At 40.4% G+C, this 18,020-nt stretch overlaps 1 protein-coding gene across 2 annotated transcripts in view; it reads left to right on the top strand.

Moving 5' to 3' along the window:
* The window catches only part of LOC148532273 (activating transcription factor 7-interacting protein 1-like), a 178,510-nt gene that overhangs the window by 135,623 nt on the left and 24,867 nt on the right, over window positions 1-18,020 (top strand). The gene's annotated exons all lie outside the window — the stretch shown is intronic.

Genomic DNA, 18,020 nt, shown 5'->3' with positions numbered 1-18,020 from the left:
AATTCGGAGTTATTCTTCACAGGTGAATAAAATCCTATCATTTAAAAATTGACTTTATGTTCTGTTATAATAAAACATACATAAAAATACTATATTCCAAACAGAAGAAAAATCGTCTTTCATTTAATTTGATTATCTCCTAGAGATACATATGAGAAGTCATTAGACATAGACATTCGACATAATAAACAAACAACATAAACAAAATAAATAAAAAATAATTAAAAGGGAAAATATATTAAAATTTAGGATAGGTGTTAGTGAAAAGCCATGGACAATATTAGGGATTAACTACAGGCGTTAGTCTAAGATTTGAGGAATGGTGTCAGCTCAAAATCGATATTAAGGCCATTAGGGTACAATGTTCCTAATTCAAAAATCATTCTGGTTTCTTCCTTTAGTAGACTATCATTCAAATTCCCACCTCTCCATGGAATTGATATTTGTTTTAGACCTACAAAGGTTAATTTCGAAGGATCACTATTGTGTTTCTCCTGAAAGTGTTTAGAAACACTGTGATTTTCCTTATTGTTTTTTATGTTGTTTAGATGTTCGTTTATCCGTATGGACAATTTACGTATCGTCTTTCCTATATACTGATATCTGCAAGGGCAGGTTAGCAGGTATATCATTCCTTTTGAGTGACATGTCAATTTTTGTTTCATTTTGAAATTCTTCTTCGTAGTATGTGATATGATACTTAGAATAGGTTTAGTAGTGTGGCTATTAGTTATTTTGCAGGCACTACACCCTCCACATTTATAGAATCCCGTGGTATTTCCCTGTAGCCATGTGTTCCTTTCTTTTTCCTTGCGAAGATGACTTCTTACTAAAGCATTCCTTATGGTAGGGGCTCTTCTATAAATGATCTTAGGTACTTTCGGTAAGAAAGTATTAAGTTCTTCATTGGCCTTTAATATATGCCAGTGCTTGACTCCACTTTGTCCCGAAAAATCCGTAATGAATAGGACATTATTTTCCTGTGTAGTCTCCTTTTTGTTTTTATATTGTAGTAGGGTACTCCTTTCCAATAATTCAACTTCTTCTCGATCCTTTTCTAGTTTGCTTGTATCGTATTCTTTATCTTTAAATTGTTCAATTAGGATTTTTGATTGTTCATCCCAATCTTCTTTTTTCGAACAGTTTCTCCTTATACGTTTTAGTTGTCCTTTCGGGATATTCGTTATTCATTTATGATAGTGGTTACTGTTGGCATGTAGATAACTGTTACAATCAACTTGTTTGGAGAATGTCTATTTTATTATTATCAATAAAGATAGTGAGGTCAAGAAAGTTGATCTTATGTTTACTTATCTCACTAATAAATGTCAGATTTTCATTATTCTGATTGATGCTGGAGATGAAATTTTCCAGCAATCCTCTTTCTCCATCCCATATAATAATGATATCATCGATGTAACGTGCCCATAGAATGAGGTTTTCTTGATAGATGTTGGTCCAGATTACCTCTTTTTCCCACTGTGCCAAAAAAAAGGTTAGCATAGGATGGCGCAGAAACAGTACCCATAGCTGTTCCTCGCTTTTGGATATAGAATTTATCCTCAAGCCAGAAAAAATTGTGGGTGAGTATTAATAAAATTTCCTCCACAATATATTCAATTTGTATTATATCTAGATCAGAATCTTCCTCCAGAATTTTCCTGACGTTTCTACACCCCTTGTCGTGTTCTATACAGGTGTAGAGAGATTTAATGTCACAGGTAGCTAGAATGTAGGACTCCTGCCATTTTACAGTTTGTATAGTTTCCAATACCTGTGTGGTGTCCTTCAGATAACCTCATTGTTTTTTCACTATCGTCTGTAGAAACTGGTCAATATATTTGGATAAATTCGATTTATTCCAGCTACTATAGGCCTCCCCGGTGGTTTTATTGGGTCCTTATGTAGCTTGGGGAGGTGGTAGAATACCGGAATTTTAGGGCATTTTGGATGTAAATATTCAAATTCTTTCTTAGTCAGTATTTTACTTTGTTTTCCCTTTTTGAGAATCTCACCTAATTCCTTAGAGAACACACAAGATGGATCGCTCCCCAAAAGTTCATAGGTACCTTCCTCCTTCAATAAATTATTGGCTTCTTCTAGGTATGTTTCTCTATCCATTATCACTATTCCTCCTCCCTTATCTGTGGGTTTGAGCACTATATTCTTTTTCAATCCCTGTAAGGCTTTCCTTTCATTAGATGATAGGTTGTATTTCTGCCTCCTGTCAGTTCTTCCTGACCTATTTCGAATGTCGTCTTCCGTTAGTTTTTGGAACGTGCAGATTAGATTCCCCTTCGTATGCTGAGGAAAAAAGTGGATTTTTCCTTTAGATCAGTATGTGTAAAAGGATCTTCTTTTAAGGGTATCTCCATTTGGTGATCCTTCCTGTTGAAGAATTTCTTTAAAGTATTTTTCCTTGTGAACTTGTGGAGATCTATAAAGGTATTGAATCTATTAATTTCATTGGTGGGTGCGAATTTGAGTCCCTTTTTGAATTCGTTAATTTCTGCAGGGGATAGAATGTGTTTGCTCAGGTTGAATATCCCCTGCACATCATCTTTTTGGTCACTTTTTTCTTTTCTCTTCTTCCTAATATCTTTGAGTTTGATCTGACGTCCTCCTCGCTTGCCGCGCTTTGTGACGTTGATTTTCTTTTTCTCCGATCTTTTCTTTTGTTGGATGGGTTCTTCTGTATTGTAGTTAGTAGAGGCTCTGTTCTGTTGGGTGACATGTTCTGGTTGGCCAACTCTAAAAAAGCATCAAGGAACTCTTCTGTTTCTTCTACATGTTCATAATTTCTCTCTTTGTTTTCATATCTTTTTTCTCCCCAATATGTTTCGTTAAGGCGAGTCATCAATGTTCTTGCCGATGTATTATTAATTTCTTCTTGATCTTCCCTTCCACTATTGAAACTTCTAATGAGGGTCTTTGTATCGGGATAGTCCTTACATGGGGCTCTTCCTTTCATCAGTCGAGTATGTTCCTGTTCATGTGTAGTACGTTGGATATTTTTTAAAACTCCATAATGATTTTCCGCATGGCGAATGGTATGGGGGTGCTTATATTTCTGACTATGGAATGATTTCTCTCCATTCTTCCATTCCTGTTCTTTTACTATATACTAATCACAAAGTGTATAGTAAAACTGAAATAGTTTAATAAAGGGCACTATAGATATAGATAAGCGTATGTGGTTTATATATGCAAATATATCATAGCTATAGCTATTAAAAGATAGACATACTCACTAACAACATACAACACAAAACATAAAACGAATATAACTAAGTGAGACCGCAGACACGCAAATGGAAACTAAAACCTATAGAAAACCTGCCAGATTTTAAAAACCTTGAAGAGCTAACTAAGAATAAACTTAGACGAATGGAGAATGATATTATAGACCAGAAAAAAAGAAGGTTCATAAGAGATGAAGAGGACTATAGGGGTGACTATAGAAATTGGAAGGAATATAAAAAGAACAAGCTACATGGAGGACGAATGGAAAACCAACACAGAAATGGGGTTCAGAAGGACAGAAGGAAGATAAGAATAGATTAACAGTAAGGAATAGATTCCACTCTAAGAAAGAACAGGAATGGAAGAATGGAGAGAAATCATTCCATAGTCAGAAATATAAGCACCCCCATACCATTCGCCATGCGGAAAATCATTATGGGGTTTTAAAAAATATCCAACGTACTACACATGAACAGGAACATACTCGACTGATGAAAGGAAGAGCCCCATGTAAGGACTATCCCGATACAAAGACCCTCATTAGAAGTTTCAATAGTGGAAGGGAAGATCAAGAAGAAATTAATAATACATCGGCAAGAACATTGATGACTCGCCTTAACGAAACACATTGGGGAGAAAAAAGATATGAAAACAAAGAGAGAAATTATGAACATGTAGAAGAAACAGAAGAGTTCCTTGATGCTTTTTTAGAGTTGGCCAACCAGAACATGTCACCCAACAGAACAGAGCCTCTACTAACTACAATACAGAAGAACCCATCCAACAAAAGAAAAGATCGGAGAAAAAGAAAATCAACGTCACAAAGCGCGGCAAGCGAGGAGGACGTCAGATCAGACTCAAGGATATTAGGAAGAAGAGAAAAGAAAAAAGTGACCAAAAAGATGATGCGCAGGGGATATTCAACCTGAGCAAACACATTCTATCCCCTGCAGAAATTAACGAATTCAAAAAGGGACTCAAATTTGCACCCACCAATGAAATTAATAGATTCAATACCTTTATAGATCTCCACAAGTTCACAAGGAAAATTACTTTAAAGAAATTCTTCAACAGGAAGGATCACCAAATGGAGATACCCTTAAAAGAAGATCCTTTTAGACATACTGATCTAAAGGAAAAATCCACTTTTTTCCTCAGCATACGAAGGGGAATCTAATCTGCACGTTCCAAAAACTAATGGAAGATGACATTCGAAATAGGTCAGGAAGAACTGACAGGAGGCAGAAATACAACCTATCATCTAATGAAAGGAAAGCCTTACAGGGATTGAAAAAGAATATAGTGCTCAAACCCGCAGATAAGGGAGGAGGAATAGTGATAATGGATAGAGAAACATACATAGAAGAAGCCAATAATTTATTGAAGGAGGAAGGTACCTATGAACTTTTGGGGAGCGATCCATCTTGTGTGTTCTCTAAGGAATTAGGTGAGATTCTCAAAAAGGGAAAACAAAGTAAAATACTAACTAAGAAAGAATTTGAATATTTACATCCAAAATGCCCTAAAATTCCGGTATTCTACCACCTCCCCAAACTACATGAGGACCCAATAAAACCACCGGGGAGGCCTATAGTAGCTGGAATAAATCGAATTTATCCAAATATATTGACCAGTTTCTACAGCCGATAGTGAAAAAACAACGAGGTTATCTGAAGGACACCACACAGGTATTGGAAACTATACAAACTGTAAAATGGCAGGAGTCCTACATTCTAGCTACCTGTGACGTTAAATCTCTCTACACCTGTATAGAACACGACAAGGGGTGTAGAAACATCAGGAAAATTCTGGAGGAAGATTCTGATCTAGATATAATACAAATTGAATATATTGTGGAGGAAATTTTATTTATACTCCCCCACAATTTTTTCTGGTTTGAGGATAAATTCTATATCCAAAAGCGAGGAACAGCTATGGGTACTGTTTTTGCGCCATCCTATGCTAACCTTTTTTTGGCACAGTGGGAAAAAGAGGTAATCTGGACCAACAACATCTATCAAGAAATCTTCATTCTATGGGCACGTTACATCGATGATATCATTATTATATGGGATGGAGAAAGAGGATTGCTGGAAAATTTAATCTCCAGCATCAATCAGAATAATGAAAATCTGACATTTATTAGTGAGATAAGTAAAGATAAGATCAACTTTCTTGACCTCACTATCTTTATTGATAATAATAAAATAGAGACCAAGACATTCTCCAAACAAGTTGATTGTAACAGTCCTCTACATGCCAACAGTAACCACGATCATAAATGGATAACGAATATCCCGAAAGGACAACTAAAACGTATAAGGAGAAGCTGTTCGAAAAAAGAAGATTGGGATGAACAATCAAAAATCCTAATTGAACAATTTAAAGATAAAGAATACAATACAGGCAAACTAGAAAAGGATCGAGAAGAAGTTGAATTATTGGAAAGGAGTACCCTACTACAATATAAAGACAAAAAGGAGACTACACAGGAAAATAATGTCCTATCCATTACGGATTTTTCGGGACAAAGTGGACTACTGGAGAAATCTTTAAGAAAGCACTGGCATATATTAATGGCCGATGAAGAACTTAATACTTTCTTACCGAAAGTACCGAAGATCGTTTATAGAAGAGCCTCTACCATAAGGAATGCTTTAGTAAGAAGTCATCTTCGCAAGGAAAAAGAAGAAAAGAACACATGGCTACAGGGAAATACCCCGGGATTCTATAAATGTGGAGGGTGTAGTGTCTGCAAAATAACTAATAGCCACACTACTAAACCTATTCTAAGTATCATATAACATACTACAAAGAAGAATTTCAAAATTAAACAAAAATTGACATGTCACTCAAAATGAATGATATACCTGCTAACCTGCCCTTGCGGATATCAGTATATAGGAAAGACGATACGTAAATTGTCCATACGGTTAAACGAACATCTAAACAACATATAAAACAATAAGGAAAATCACAGTGTTTCTAAACACTTTCAGGAGAAACACAATAGTGATCCTTCGAAATTAACCTTTGTAGGTCTAAAACAAATATCAATTCCATGGAGAGGTGGGAATTTGAATGATAGTCTACTAAAGGAAGAAACCAGAATGATTTTTGAATTAGGAACATTGTACCCTAATGGCCTTAATATCGATTTTGAGCTGACACCATTCCTCAAATCTTAGACTAACGCCTGTAGTTAATCCCTAATATTGTCCATGGCTTTTCACTAACACCTATCCTAAATTTTAATATATTTTCCCTTTTAATTATTTATTTTTTATTTATTTTGTTTATGTTGTTTGTTTATTATGTCGAATGTCTATGTCTAATGACTTCTCATATGTATCTCTAGGAGATAATCAAATTAAATGAAAGACGATTTTTCTTCTGTTTGGAATATAGTATTTTTATGTATGTTTTATTATGACAGAACATAAAGTCAATTTTTAAATGATAGGATTGTATTCACCTGTGAAGAATAACTCCGAATTGATGGAGAACATGGGACACTTATTGGCTATCACAAGTCCTAACATATTTACAATAGAAGTGCTGATATTGAGTGAAACATGACGGAAGACCACGTGCTTGTGTCACTCCATAATCCTAAACCGGAAGGGATGCTGATGTCATGGCGCCGATATTGAATGGAAGCATGATGGAAGACCACGTGTTTCATCGCCTCTATGATTAACTGGAAGTGAAGTTTGCATCATGGCGCGGTGAACCGGAAGTCCATGCAGGACAGAGGAGTGGGCGATTGATCCACTCCGCAACCGGAAGCCACAGGAAGTGACGAGGGTGCAATAGTGCCCTGGCCGGAAGTGGACTGAATGCGGCTGAGCGGGAAGTGCAGATCGAGGGGGTTTAAATAGGTTAGTAAGAAGGACATCCACATACCATCCTGAGGAAGCCTGGTAGCAGGCGAAACACGTTGATGACAGTGGAGGGGGACCTGTGTTACGTCTGCTGTATGTAGGGCACCCCCAGTTTGCCGGCACACCATCTTTACTGACCTACCTCCCTCGGAAGTCACCACGTGGAGGATCATCACTCAGTGCGGTAAGCACATGTCCATACTTACCTGGAACTAATACTTGAGATTGACATTACTTAGGAGGATATATTTTTCATGACCTCCATTATCTGGACTATTCCTGATTGGATAATAGGATCAGCAGAGTAATACGCACATTTGTGTGTCTGCGGTCTCACTTAGTTATATTCGTTTTATGTTTTGTGTTGTATGTTGTTAGTGAGTATGTCTATCTTTTAATAGCTATGATATATTTGCATATATAAACCACATATGCTTATCTATATCTATAGTGCCCTTTATTAAACTATTTCAGTTTTACTATATACTTTGTGATTAGTATTTTTGCTGTATACGGGACCTATAAGAGGCGCCAGAGTATTCTTTTTCTTTTTCGTGATTCAAATAGACACAATCCAGCCTCCAACAACTGAGGGTCTCTGGTTTCCCGCCCCATGTTCATATTATATACATTTTGTTGCTTGAAGTCTCTGCGGTCCATAAGTTGAGGATGCATGATGCGATCTCCACACCGATAATACCGGAATTCTGTTGAAAGAGTATGCATCAGTACAAAACCAAACACAGCTTACTTAGCATATATAAAACCTTAGTTACCAAATAATTTTTATTTCACAGCATTTATACTAAATGAACAAACTTAAATCTTATACCTTAAAGCTTATGGAACCTTGTATGTGGATATATAATGTGTGAGTATGCGGGGTTTGATATAAAGATGCTAGTTAACTTGGAGCAGATGTGTGCGCATAAAACTAATGAACAGCGTTTTCATATAGGATCTTATGCATTCGCTAATATGTGATTAGTTACCAGTGCAATTGTGCGTATTAATGTGTGTATGAGAAATGGTGCACTTACATCTCATTTAAACTAAGTGAACACCTAGCAGTGTGAAATGCTGATCCTTATAGTTCCACATGCCCCCCTCTCTCAGCAGCCCCCACCCTTCCCAGGCTCAAAAGTAAAGTTCTTTGTTCTCCCAGACTCTTGTGTAAAATGCTAATTAGCACAGCTACAAGACCCAAAACCTAAGATAACACTCTTGGCTTTGAAGGTATTTTTATTGCAGGAAGCCTGCTAATGTAAGGTGTGTATTCAAGCAGGGCCACCTGTAGTGAGAGCAGACGTTGTATCCAGGAAGCTTGTCTACACAGACTAGTTGTCACGTGGCCATTTGCTCTGTTCAGCTAATGCAAATAATATACACTTTATCCAGAGCACCCAAACTACGTAAAGTCATGAAATGGGCTTTTGGTGAATCGCCGTAACTTATGGCGATGGTCACAGATGCAATCGCATGATGCTAATAGTAATATCGCCACATGTACTAAAGAGTGAGTTTATCTAAAATGGCGCTTAGGCGGTCATTCGCAAAATGGCGTCTTGCGGCCAGTCGCAAGATGGTGTCGCTGCGATTCAATTTTAAACTGATCTTGTCTCAGCCAATAATCCAGCTTCGACAGTCCACCCTTTGATAGCGAACAACAAGCTATCACAATCTGCTATTAGAATTTAATTTAGGCTTACATTGACATATTATTTAGTGTTATTATGGGATGGCACAAGGTGGTTCTTAATCCATCCATAATGTGTCTCTGAGTGGGGACATAAAACTACTATTATACGCACACCGCGGATCTTGGAAGATCATGTGAAAGGTGTGGGGATGCACCAGTCTTATAAAAGCAGTCTTGAAGGGGAATTTAGACTTTACATTATCTGAGGTGTTTTAAAAATAACATTTCAATAATACATTCTATGCATGTCTAAGTATACAAAGCATTTCAACATGTGTGCGGGTCATAACTTCTGGGGCTACTCTTCCCAGGTAACACAATAACAATTCTAAGATTGGTCAGACACTCCCCTGATTGGCATTGCGCTCCTCCTGATTCCACTCCATCAGCTCTGCCATCAGCTCCCATTTCCTCAATCGGTCCTCCATCACAGACACTGGGTATCCCCAAACAGATCATCACGACAGAAACTCTGGAAAAACAGAACTAGGATGACCACAGCAGACCACTCCATTGCTGGAAGCACTGATCTACACATTTCTTTAGCTCAGATATCTCACCGTCACCTTTTCAATCCTCCCGGCACAAGCTCGCAATCGACAGGTCCACGCCATCGGCCCTGTCTCCGCCTTGTATCTCCACCGGCCGGTTAACCTCCCTACAGTGAGCGGAATGGATCCACGTATCTACCCCGGCCACCCTTTGAGGATGTGGTATTGTCAACAACGTCAGATACGGACCTTTCCAACGATCAGTCAAACAACCTGAGCTAAAAAAAATTCAGATCATAACAAATTCCCCAGGTTCGACATCATGACAGTTTGCATGAGACATGTTGGAAAATAACATTTTCAATTTCGGTTATTCTCATTCATCTTCGTGAGACCCTGCACAGTAACCTCATTATCATATTTTCATATGAGGCTGCCTGTTTGAACAGTATCTCAAAGGGGGGCAAATAAAGGAAAAGACAGTCTGGGATAATCTTAGTGTTGTTATCCATCACCTTAGACATGTTCTTGGAAATGTCACCTGTAAAATAAGTCCCCCTATCATTTTTTAATAATTCTAGGGATATAGTATCTGCATACAGGTTCCTTCAATTAAATCTTGTTATTAATAGCTACTGCTCTAAATAATGCCTGGGCCACTGGGTTGGATAGTATTCCGAGTATTCGACCTTAGCCTGGCATAGCTGCCGTTTATCCTTAGCAACCTTGTGTCCTGTGAGTGGGAGATAAAGCACAACAGTTTAATATCATTTAAACATGACCTAACATACAACAATAAATCGTCCACATTTTACATTAGAACAGATCCATTGATAGGTTGAAAAGATAGTAAACAGTCATATAAGGCCTGGGAGAAGATACTGGGTTGCCTATGAACCCATGGGAAACTCGTGTTCCTGTGTGGTGTTCTCCACTTGTCCCCGCCAGCCAGGCTGTGAGGTCTGAACCCGGGTCTTTAAATTTTCTTTCAGACCGTCCACGAATACCGTGACTATCATTCCCCTGTGGTGAGTGCTATCTTTAATATCTTCTATCCTAGTGTACTGGGTGATAGCCTGCAGAGCCCGGTCGCAATAATCTTCTGCAGATTCACTCTCCTTTTGCTTAATGGTGAAAATTTTGTTCCAGTTAACTACTACTGGGAAATATATACCCAATTGAGTTACAATGCGGGAAATGTTGCCTTAGGTTACTTGGTCTGTTAAGGGAACGTCACCATCCAGTACACAATCCATGATAAATTTTGTCACGTCGGTACTGCGTGGTAGATAGGCCCTTAACACCACCCGCCAATCTTTATTAGTTGGCTCATGTGAACTGCCCAAATTTCTCAAAAATCTTTTGACATTTGGCTAGGTCCTTTTTGGGATCGGGGAAATCATTTATGATGGAATTTACTTCTGCTCTTGTCCAAGGACAATGCATTACTACTTCCCTCGTGGGCACTACACCGTTCGCATCTGCATTTCCATTCGGAACAGTTATCGTCCGAATAGGATGCAGACCGGTAGCGCTGCTACCTTTGACCATGTTAACTGGCTGGGGGTTTAATCTGTTGCTGCTACGTATGGTATTAACAACTTCCTCTACGGGTGCAGAGGGTGTTAACACTATCAAAACTACCAATTCTGGGAAACGGTCTAACACTCTTCATCGTCATTTTAAACCATACATCACAATACCTTATCGCATAAGTACCGTACTTAGTATGCATAATACGATGAGCCGATCCGATCGGCGCCTCCATTAGCAGCACATCATTGTCTAACATCTCTACTGTTTGCGCGGCTCCCATTCTGAGAAAAAATCCAACACTTTTCAATAAAGATTTAAATTGGTGAAAGACAATCAAGATACTTTCACTTACCTGTGGACGATTTAAGTCGGCGGCGCCCACACACCTGGATAAGATTTGAAAAAGGCAACTTCCACACCCGGATAAGATTTAGTAAGGCAACTGCCACACCTATGGAAGTTTGTATGTCGGCTACTTCCACGCACCTCTCTGCAAGAAAGACAACATGTACACCTGCTACTGTGTATAGAACGGTAAAGCTACTTTACCGAGCGGCTAGACTAACCCTTGCACCTAGCCCTTAAGGATCATACGATACCCTTAACTGTAGGGAACAAGTTACCCCTACCAACACATATTCACTGTTACACACTTTTTTCCAATTGAAAAATGTAAACCTCAACGGCTTTATTTAAACACGTAGCAGCATGACCGGAAGTACGTATACTCTATTGTGCGACCAGTCACATACACAATAATGCGACTACCACACAACCGTATGACAACCTTTTTTTAGCTGCGTACGCAAAAGTGCGTCTTTACTGTGCGCAAAACTGCGACTCAGCCGCGTGCTCAATACTGCGGCACCCCTTTTAAACGTTAGGTTCTATCAACAAAGGAAAACAAACTTTTTCCTCTCTTGTCCCTGGATTCTAGTCAGCTTCCTTGGCTCACACGGAAATGGATAGCGATCTTTCAGCATAAAGTGGTTGCAGGTAAACCCTGCATGTGGCAACTCCACCCTTTGCTGAAGGCCACTCCACCCTTTGCTGAAATATCGATAGCAGTATGTACCGTGTGAGTAGGTAAGTGACTTCACTATGAGCCCCCAACTAAGGAATCTATATTAGAACCTCTATACACTCCTTCCTATACCTTCTAATATCCTGCCTATACCTTCTAAGGATGACGCTAATTTGCGTACCCAGTCATACAGTAAATAAAGACTTCAGACCTGGAATCTGTGGTTCCAAAGCACAAGTATTATTCAAGTAAAAGTACAGTCAGTTACACGCTATTGATCCAGACACAATTCGGCGCAAAGAAATTATCCAGACCCAAGTACAGTATACATACGCAGCACTTCCAGACCAAATGTTAGGCATCAGCAAGAAACCCCTTCGTCAATCAGCATTCAGCAAGAAGTCTAAGACCCAGTGTTGGAGCACACATATTTATACCCCCCAGAAATAGACAACACAATAGAGAAGTTTGTTGCTGATGCCATTGGTTCCCAAGGGGGATACATCTGTTACAGAGCATTTAACAGGCTGATTCAAATAGACACAACCCAGCCTCCAACAACTGAGGGTCTCTGGTTTCCCGCCCCATGTAACATCCTAACAGTTGTTCATATTATATACATTTTGTTGCTTGAAGTCTCTGCGGTCCATAAGTTGAGAATGCATGATGCGATCTCCACACCGATAATACCGGAATTCTGTTGAAAGAGTACGCATCAGTACAAAACCAAACACTGCTTACTTAGCATGTATAAAACCTTAGTTACCAAATAATCTTTATTTCACAGCATTTATACTAAATGAACGAACTTAAATCTTATCCCTTAAAGTTTATGGAACCTTGTATGTGGATATGTAATGTGTGAGTATGCGGGGTTTGATATAAAGACGTTAGTTAACTTGGAGCAGATGCGTGCGCATAAAGCTAATGAACAGCGTTTTCATATAGGATCTTATGCATTCGCTAATATGCGATTAGTTACCAGCGCAATTGTGCGTATTAATGTGTGTATGAGAAATGGTGCACTTACATCTCATTTAAACTAAGTGAACACCTAGCAAATGTGAAATGCTGATCCTTATAGTTCCACACGGCCCCCTCTCTCAGCAGCCCCCACCCTTCCCAGGCTCCAAAGTAAAGTTCTTTGTTCTCCCAGACTCTTGTGTAAAATGCAAATTAGCACAGCTACAAGACCCAAAAGCTAAGATAACACTCTTGGCTTTGAAGGTATTTTTATTGCAGGAAGCCTGCTAATGTAAGGTGTGTATTCGAGCAGGGCCACCTGCAGTGAGAGCAGACGTTGTATCCAGGAAGCTTGTCTACACAGACTAGTTGTCACGTGGCCATTTGCTCTGTTCAGCTAATGCAAATAATATACACTTTATCCAGAGCACCCAAACTACGTAAAGTCATGAAATGGGCTTTTGGTGAATCGCAGTAACTTATGGCGATGGTCACAGATGCAAACGCATGATGCTAATAGTAATATCGTCACATGTACTAAAGAGTGAGTTTATCTAAAATGGCGCTTAGGCGGTCATTCGCAAAATGGCGTCTTGCGGCCAGTCGCAAGATGGAGTCGCTGCGATTCAATTTTAAACTGATCTTGTCTCAGCCAATAATCCAGCTTCGACAACTTGCATAGGTTCTTCCTAAGGAGGAAGAGAACGAACTCTGTACCGTTCATTCCTATTCTTTTTACAGGAACGTTCTTGAAATCGCAAATCAATTTTACTTCAGAGTGACATCAGGTCATTGAGGTTATCTGGCTGGTCACAGGTAGCTAACTCATCCTTGAGTTTGTCTCATAGACCATTCCAGAAGGTGGCTACAAGAACCTCACTATTCCAACGTAACACAGATGCCACGGTTTAAAACTGGATGCCGTACGTACCCACTGATCTGAAACCTTTGCCTCCATAAAAATTCTGAGACTCTGCCGAGTCTTCCTGGCTCGTCGAATATTCGACGGAAGGTTGTCACAAAGCTGGTGTTGTTGGAGAGTAGCGGATCAGATCTCTCCCAGAGAGGTGATGCCCAATCAAGCGCTGAACCAGTAAGCAACAAAACAATGTACGCCACTTTGGCTTTATCAGTTGGAAAGTTTGCTGGTTGTAAAATAGACATCGCACGGATTAAGAAAACCACAACATAATTTAGGATTTCCATCGAATTTATTTGGAGTAGACAGTTGGAGATTAGGAACTGAGGCGAATAAAGCAAGAGCTGTATTTCTGGAGCTAGATGCTTCGGATGTGTTAGAAGCCTGTAGACCTGTAACATTAGTCTGAAGACTATCTAGTCGAGTCGAAATGTCTTGCAGAGCCTGCCCCAATTATCACTGAGATGTCTCGAGCCCTTCAAGGCGTCATCGATGCTTTACAAGACTTCTGGCCCACTAGCAGGGCTGCTTGTCAGATCCATTGGGCCAGTGCAAACTGTGTCACACTTGTGTGGTTTGTTTGTGAACCCAAGCTTTAGACACTGGTAGGCGAGGGTTTGGGAATGTGCTCAGTGAAACTGAGACTGAGTATTAGACAGATGACCAGTGTTAGGGAAGTTGGCTAAGACCCAAGTCTCAGGTGTGGAATCTGACACACCAGTGGTGTTCACCAGTAACCACCGCAAGGGGATTTAGGCTTGGCTGCGCCTGACATGCAGGTCGTGGTCCATTGCTTGGGTTTCCCTAAACTGGACTGTGGTTGGAGCCATGAGATCTCTTTGGGATAGCTGTGGTTTTGTATAAACCAGGATGGGACCGGACTGGTTAGCTGGAATGGAACCGCTAAGCACCTGTAGCCAGCGGTGCAGCGTGATGGCAATCTGCACTGAGTATCACAGATAACTGCCGGAGCTCAGACGGAATCTGTCAGTTAGGCAGAAGACAACAGCATTGCACTGGCAACTTGCACAGTGCTGTGAACTTCCTTAAAAGCCCTGGACTATTAAGGGATTGGATGATGGAGTCAGTTTAGTTGGGATGCCAGGGAAAATGCGGCATGAACTCGGTCCATGGGAGAGCAGTGGTCTGCACTCAGACTTGCTGCTGCTCTGACTGACGACAGCAAGAGGATTGGGACAGTGGGGACCGCTGCGGATGATGAATAGGAACGCTATCATCTTCTGGCGCCAGCACATACTCCTGACAAGCAAGTGGCGGGGTTTGGTACTGAGGTTCTGACAAGGTTTGTAACAGAATGGCCAAAAAATACACAATAAAAAACAAAATAAATAATAAGATTAATAAATATAATTATTTAAAGCTATCATTAGGTCATAACCTGTACATGGGAACCCCATGACTAGACCGCATAGACATAGGGCCTGATTCATTACGGATCACAAGTGCAACAGCGTACGCAGATCGTCTGATGGTGTGTACTGTGTATGCATTGCAGTGCACGTGCGTGAGTTAGCATTTTGATCATACTGAGATGATCCACTCAGATAGATAGGAACCCATTGCAGAGCGAGTGACAGGCTGTGAGCGTTTGGGGGGTGGTGACCGGGGAGTGGTTGGAAAAATGCAGACGTGCCTGTCCATTTGAACGCTGTTGCATGGGCGTGCATAAATTAGCCACTGCGTGCGACTAGGTTAGTAATTTCTGAGTAAGGTCATGCCTGTTGGAATTGTGCGTGAGGTGCTGATCAATGTTCCCGATGTATACGCAGTACTGCAAGGTATTACGGATATGATATAGTGGTAGTGGGCTGTGCGAGGGTTTGCAATTGCAATTATTAGCATATTTTCGCAGCAGAACTGCGTGCCTAATCACAGCCGGGTTCACAATAGCCATCTTTAGTGAATGAGGCCCATAGATTATAGGACAGTATAGTAATGGCCTCAGAAATTTGGATCTCCTTTTAAGGGGGAGGTTTATCAAAATTTGGAGAGAGAGAGTGCTAACCAAGCAGCTTCCAATCTGTTTATTTAACGGGCTGTGGGCCTTATTCAGACCCGCTCGCGAGCGCTGAGCGCTCGCAAGCGGGTCGATGGTGCCCTAATGCGCATGCGCACGACAGAGGGAGCTCCATCGTGCGCATGCGCGAGACCCGCATAGCAACAGCCAAGCTGTCGCTATGGGTCTCTCACCAAAGGGGGCGTGCTGTTGATGGTGAGTGTCAGCACGCCCCCTTTGGTGGGCGTGCTGGGGGCGTTGCTGCCCAGATGGAGGCGTTCCCATGGGAACACCTTCCGTCTGGAGCCGGCCCCACTGATATCACTAGTGATATCAGTGGGAGTGCTTTTGGCTCTGATAGAGCAAAAGCACTACTGGGCTTGCGGCAGCTAGACCCTACCGCAGGGTCTCGCGACCATCTTTTTGGCCGCTCGCCTAAGCTGTGGGTGGTCACCCACAGCTATGCGAGCGACCAGGAGGCCGCTCCATTTTTAGGTAGGAGGGCCCTGATTCAGAGCGAGCGCTCTGGTCAGAGCGTCCGGCTCTGAAAGGCCCTGTGTTTGAAAAATGACAGTAAGGAGCTACTTTCTCTCTCCGAACTTTGATATATCTCCCCTAAATTCTAAAACACTTTTTAGGATATTGGCAATATATTTTAACGTATGAAATGAAAGTAAAATTTTAGAACTATAAAAGAGTGTCCCACAAAAGTCTCTCTCTTTCTCTCTCCTTTGGACTAAATTGCCAAATGTATATAATGTAATGATCAAATAGTTAAATAGTTTGATGTTCATGTATGTGTAGAATATATTAAGGGAACAATGTGTTAATGTGTAGCTACTAATTAATGTACTGTTTTTTCCATGCTGTTTAACCATAACTTTGTAACTGTTTATTTGCCTTTAAGATTGTTGTTCATTGAATGAAATCCTATAGCTCTCTATAAACAACAGTTAATTCTTCTGCTGAGATCTCTAGGAGTTTAGAGGTCTTGAAAAATAAAATCAAAACTCTTTTTGTTTAACCTCATCTCTGTGTTTTTTACTACTAATATCAGTGTACATTACTAAGCTACTGTATATTTCACCTATTTTTGTATAATGGGGTTGTCCCAAGCCAGCCCCTTAGTACTCTGTAAAGATCATCTATTGGCTTGGGTGGAGACACCAATTGTAATTGTAACCAGCTGCATACAGGAAGAAAGGGGTACTCCCAAGCCTACCCCTGGTGGAACCAAAATCTTGGAAATCTGTGGCAGCTTGGGTGGAGGCACCTTAGCCAAAAAGCTGACTCCGTTACACCAGAATATCCATGTAAGCCAGGGTTACACTTAGCTCGGGCAAACATTGCACCCAAACCAATTCCTATAGAGGAACTGCTGAACGAACTGTGATGTATTCGGTCATTCACTGAAGATTCGTGAAAGAACAAATATCTTCACTTACAACCAGGGGACACATGGCAAGCTGCACAGGCTCAACAACCAGAAATACTGGTTTTATCATATCAGTGGCAACCTGATTGGTGCATGGAACTGTCCACATCGCAAGCTGAGCACAAAGCATCTACGCCAAACTTAGCATGACATTTTACGCTTGAGTAAAATGTCACCGATGAAGACCCACTAGTGCTACACTAGGGGGTAAATTTACTAAAGTGAGAGTTTTTAGAAGTGAAGATGTTGCCCATAGCAACCAAGCAGATTCTAGTTATTATCTTCTAGAAGGTGCTAGTTATATGTTAAGTAGAATCTGATTTGTTGCTATGGGCAACATCTCCACTTCTAAAAATTCTCATTTTAGCAAATTTACCCCTAGGAGTTGTTCCCTTTCTCCGTCATGATTGGTAAAAAGAAGACAATAGGATCTTGAGTATCATTGTACACAGCAATGCAATCACTCCCTAGCTAAAGTTAATTCCCAGCTGGGGTCACAGAAAATACAAGAGATTCTGGCAGTGCTTGTATAGAGTAAAGTAGAAATAAGTAGTCACCGTCTCACAATATATAAACTTGGAGGCATGGCCAAGCTTGGGGACGAATGATATTGGGGGTATCATCACATTGTGTGGCTCAAAAATGTCTGCAGCCTAGCTTTATCTATATAACTATTTTTTAATTGCGTACTGGCCCCTTTCTGTCCGCTGTCACAGCTACAGGTTTTTAGCTAGATTATTTGCTATTCGAAAACAACAATTCATCATCATCATCATCATCATTATTATTTTTGTTTTGTTTTGTTTTCA

Source organism: Taudactylus pleione, unplaced genomic scaffold, assembly GCF_031769625.1.
Source record: "Taudactylus pleione unplaced genomic scaffold, aTauple2 ptg000080l, whole genome shotgun sequence".
NCBI classification, from domain to species: Eukaryota; Metazoa; Chordata; class Amphibia; order Anura; family Myobatrachidae; genus Taudactylus; species Taudactylus pleione.
The sequence above is the reverse complement of the archived record's forward strand: the minus strand, read 5'-3'. Positions and strand labels throughout refer to the sequence as shown.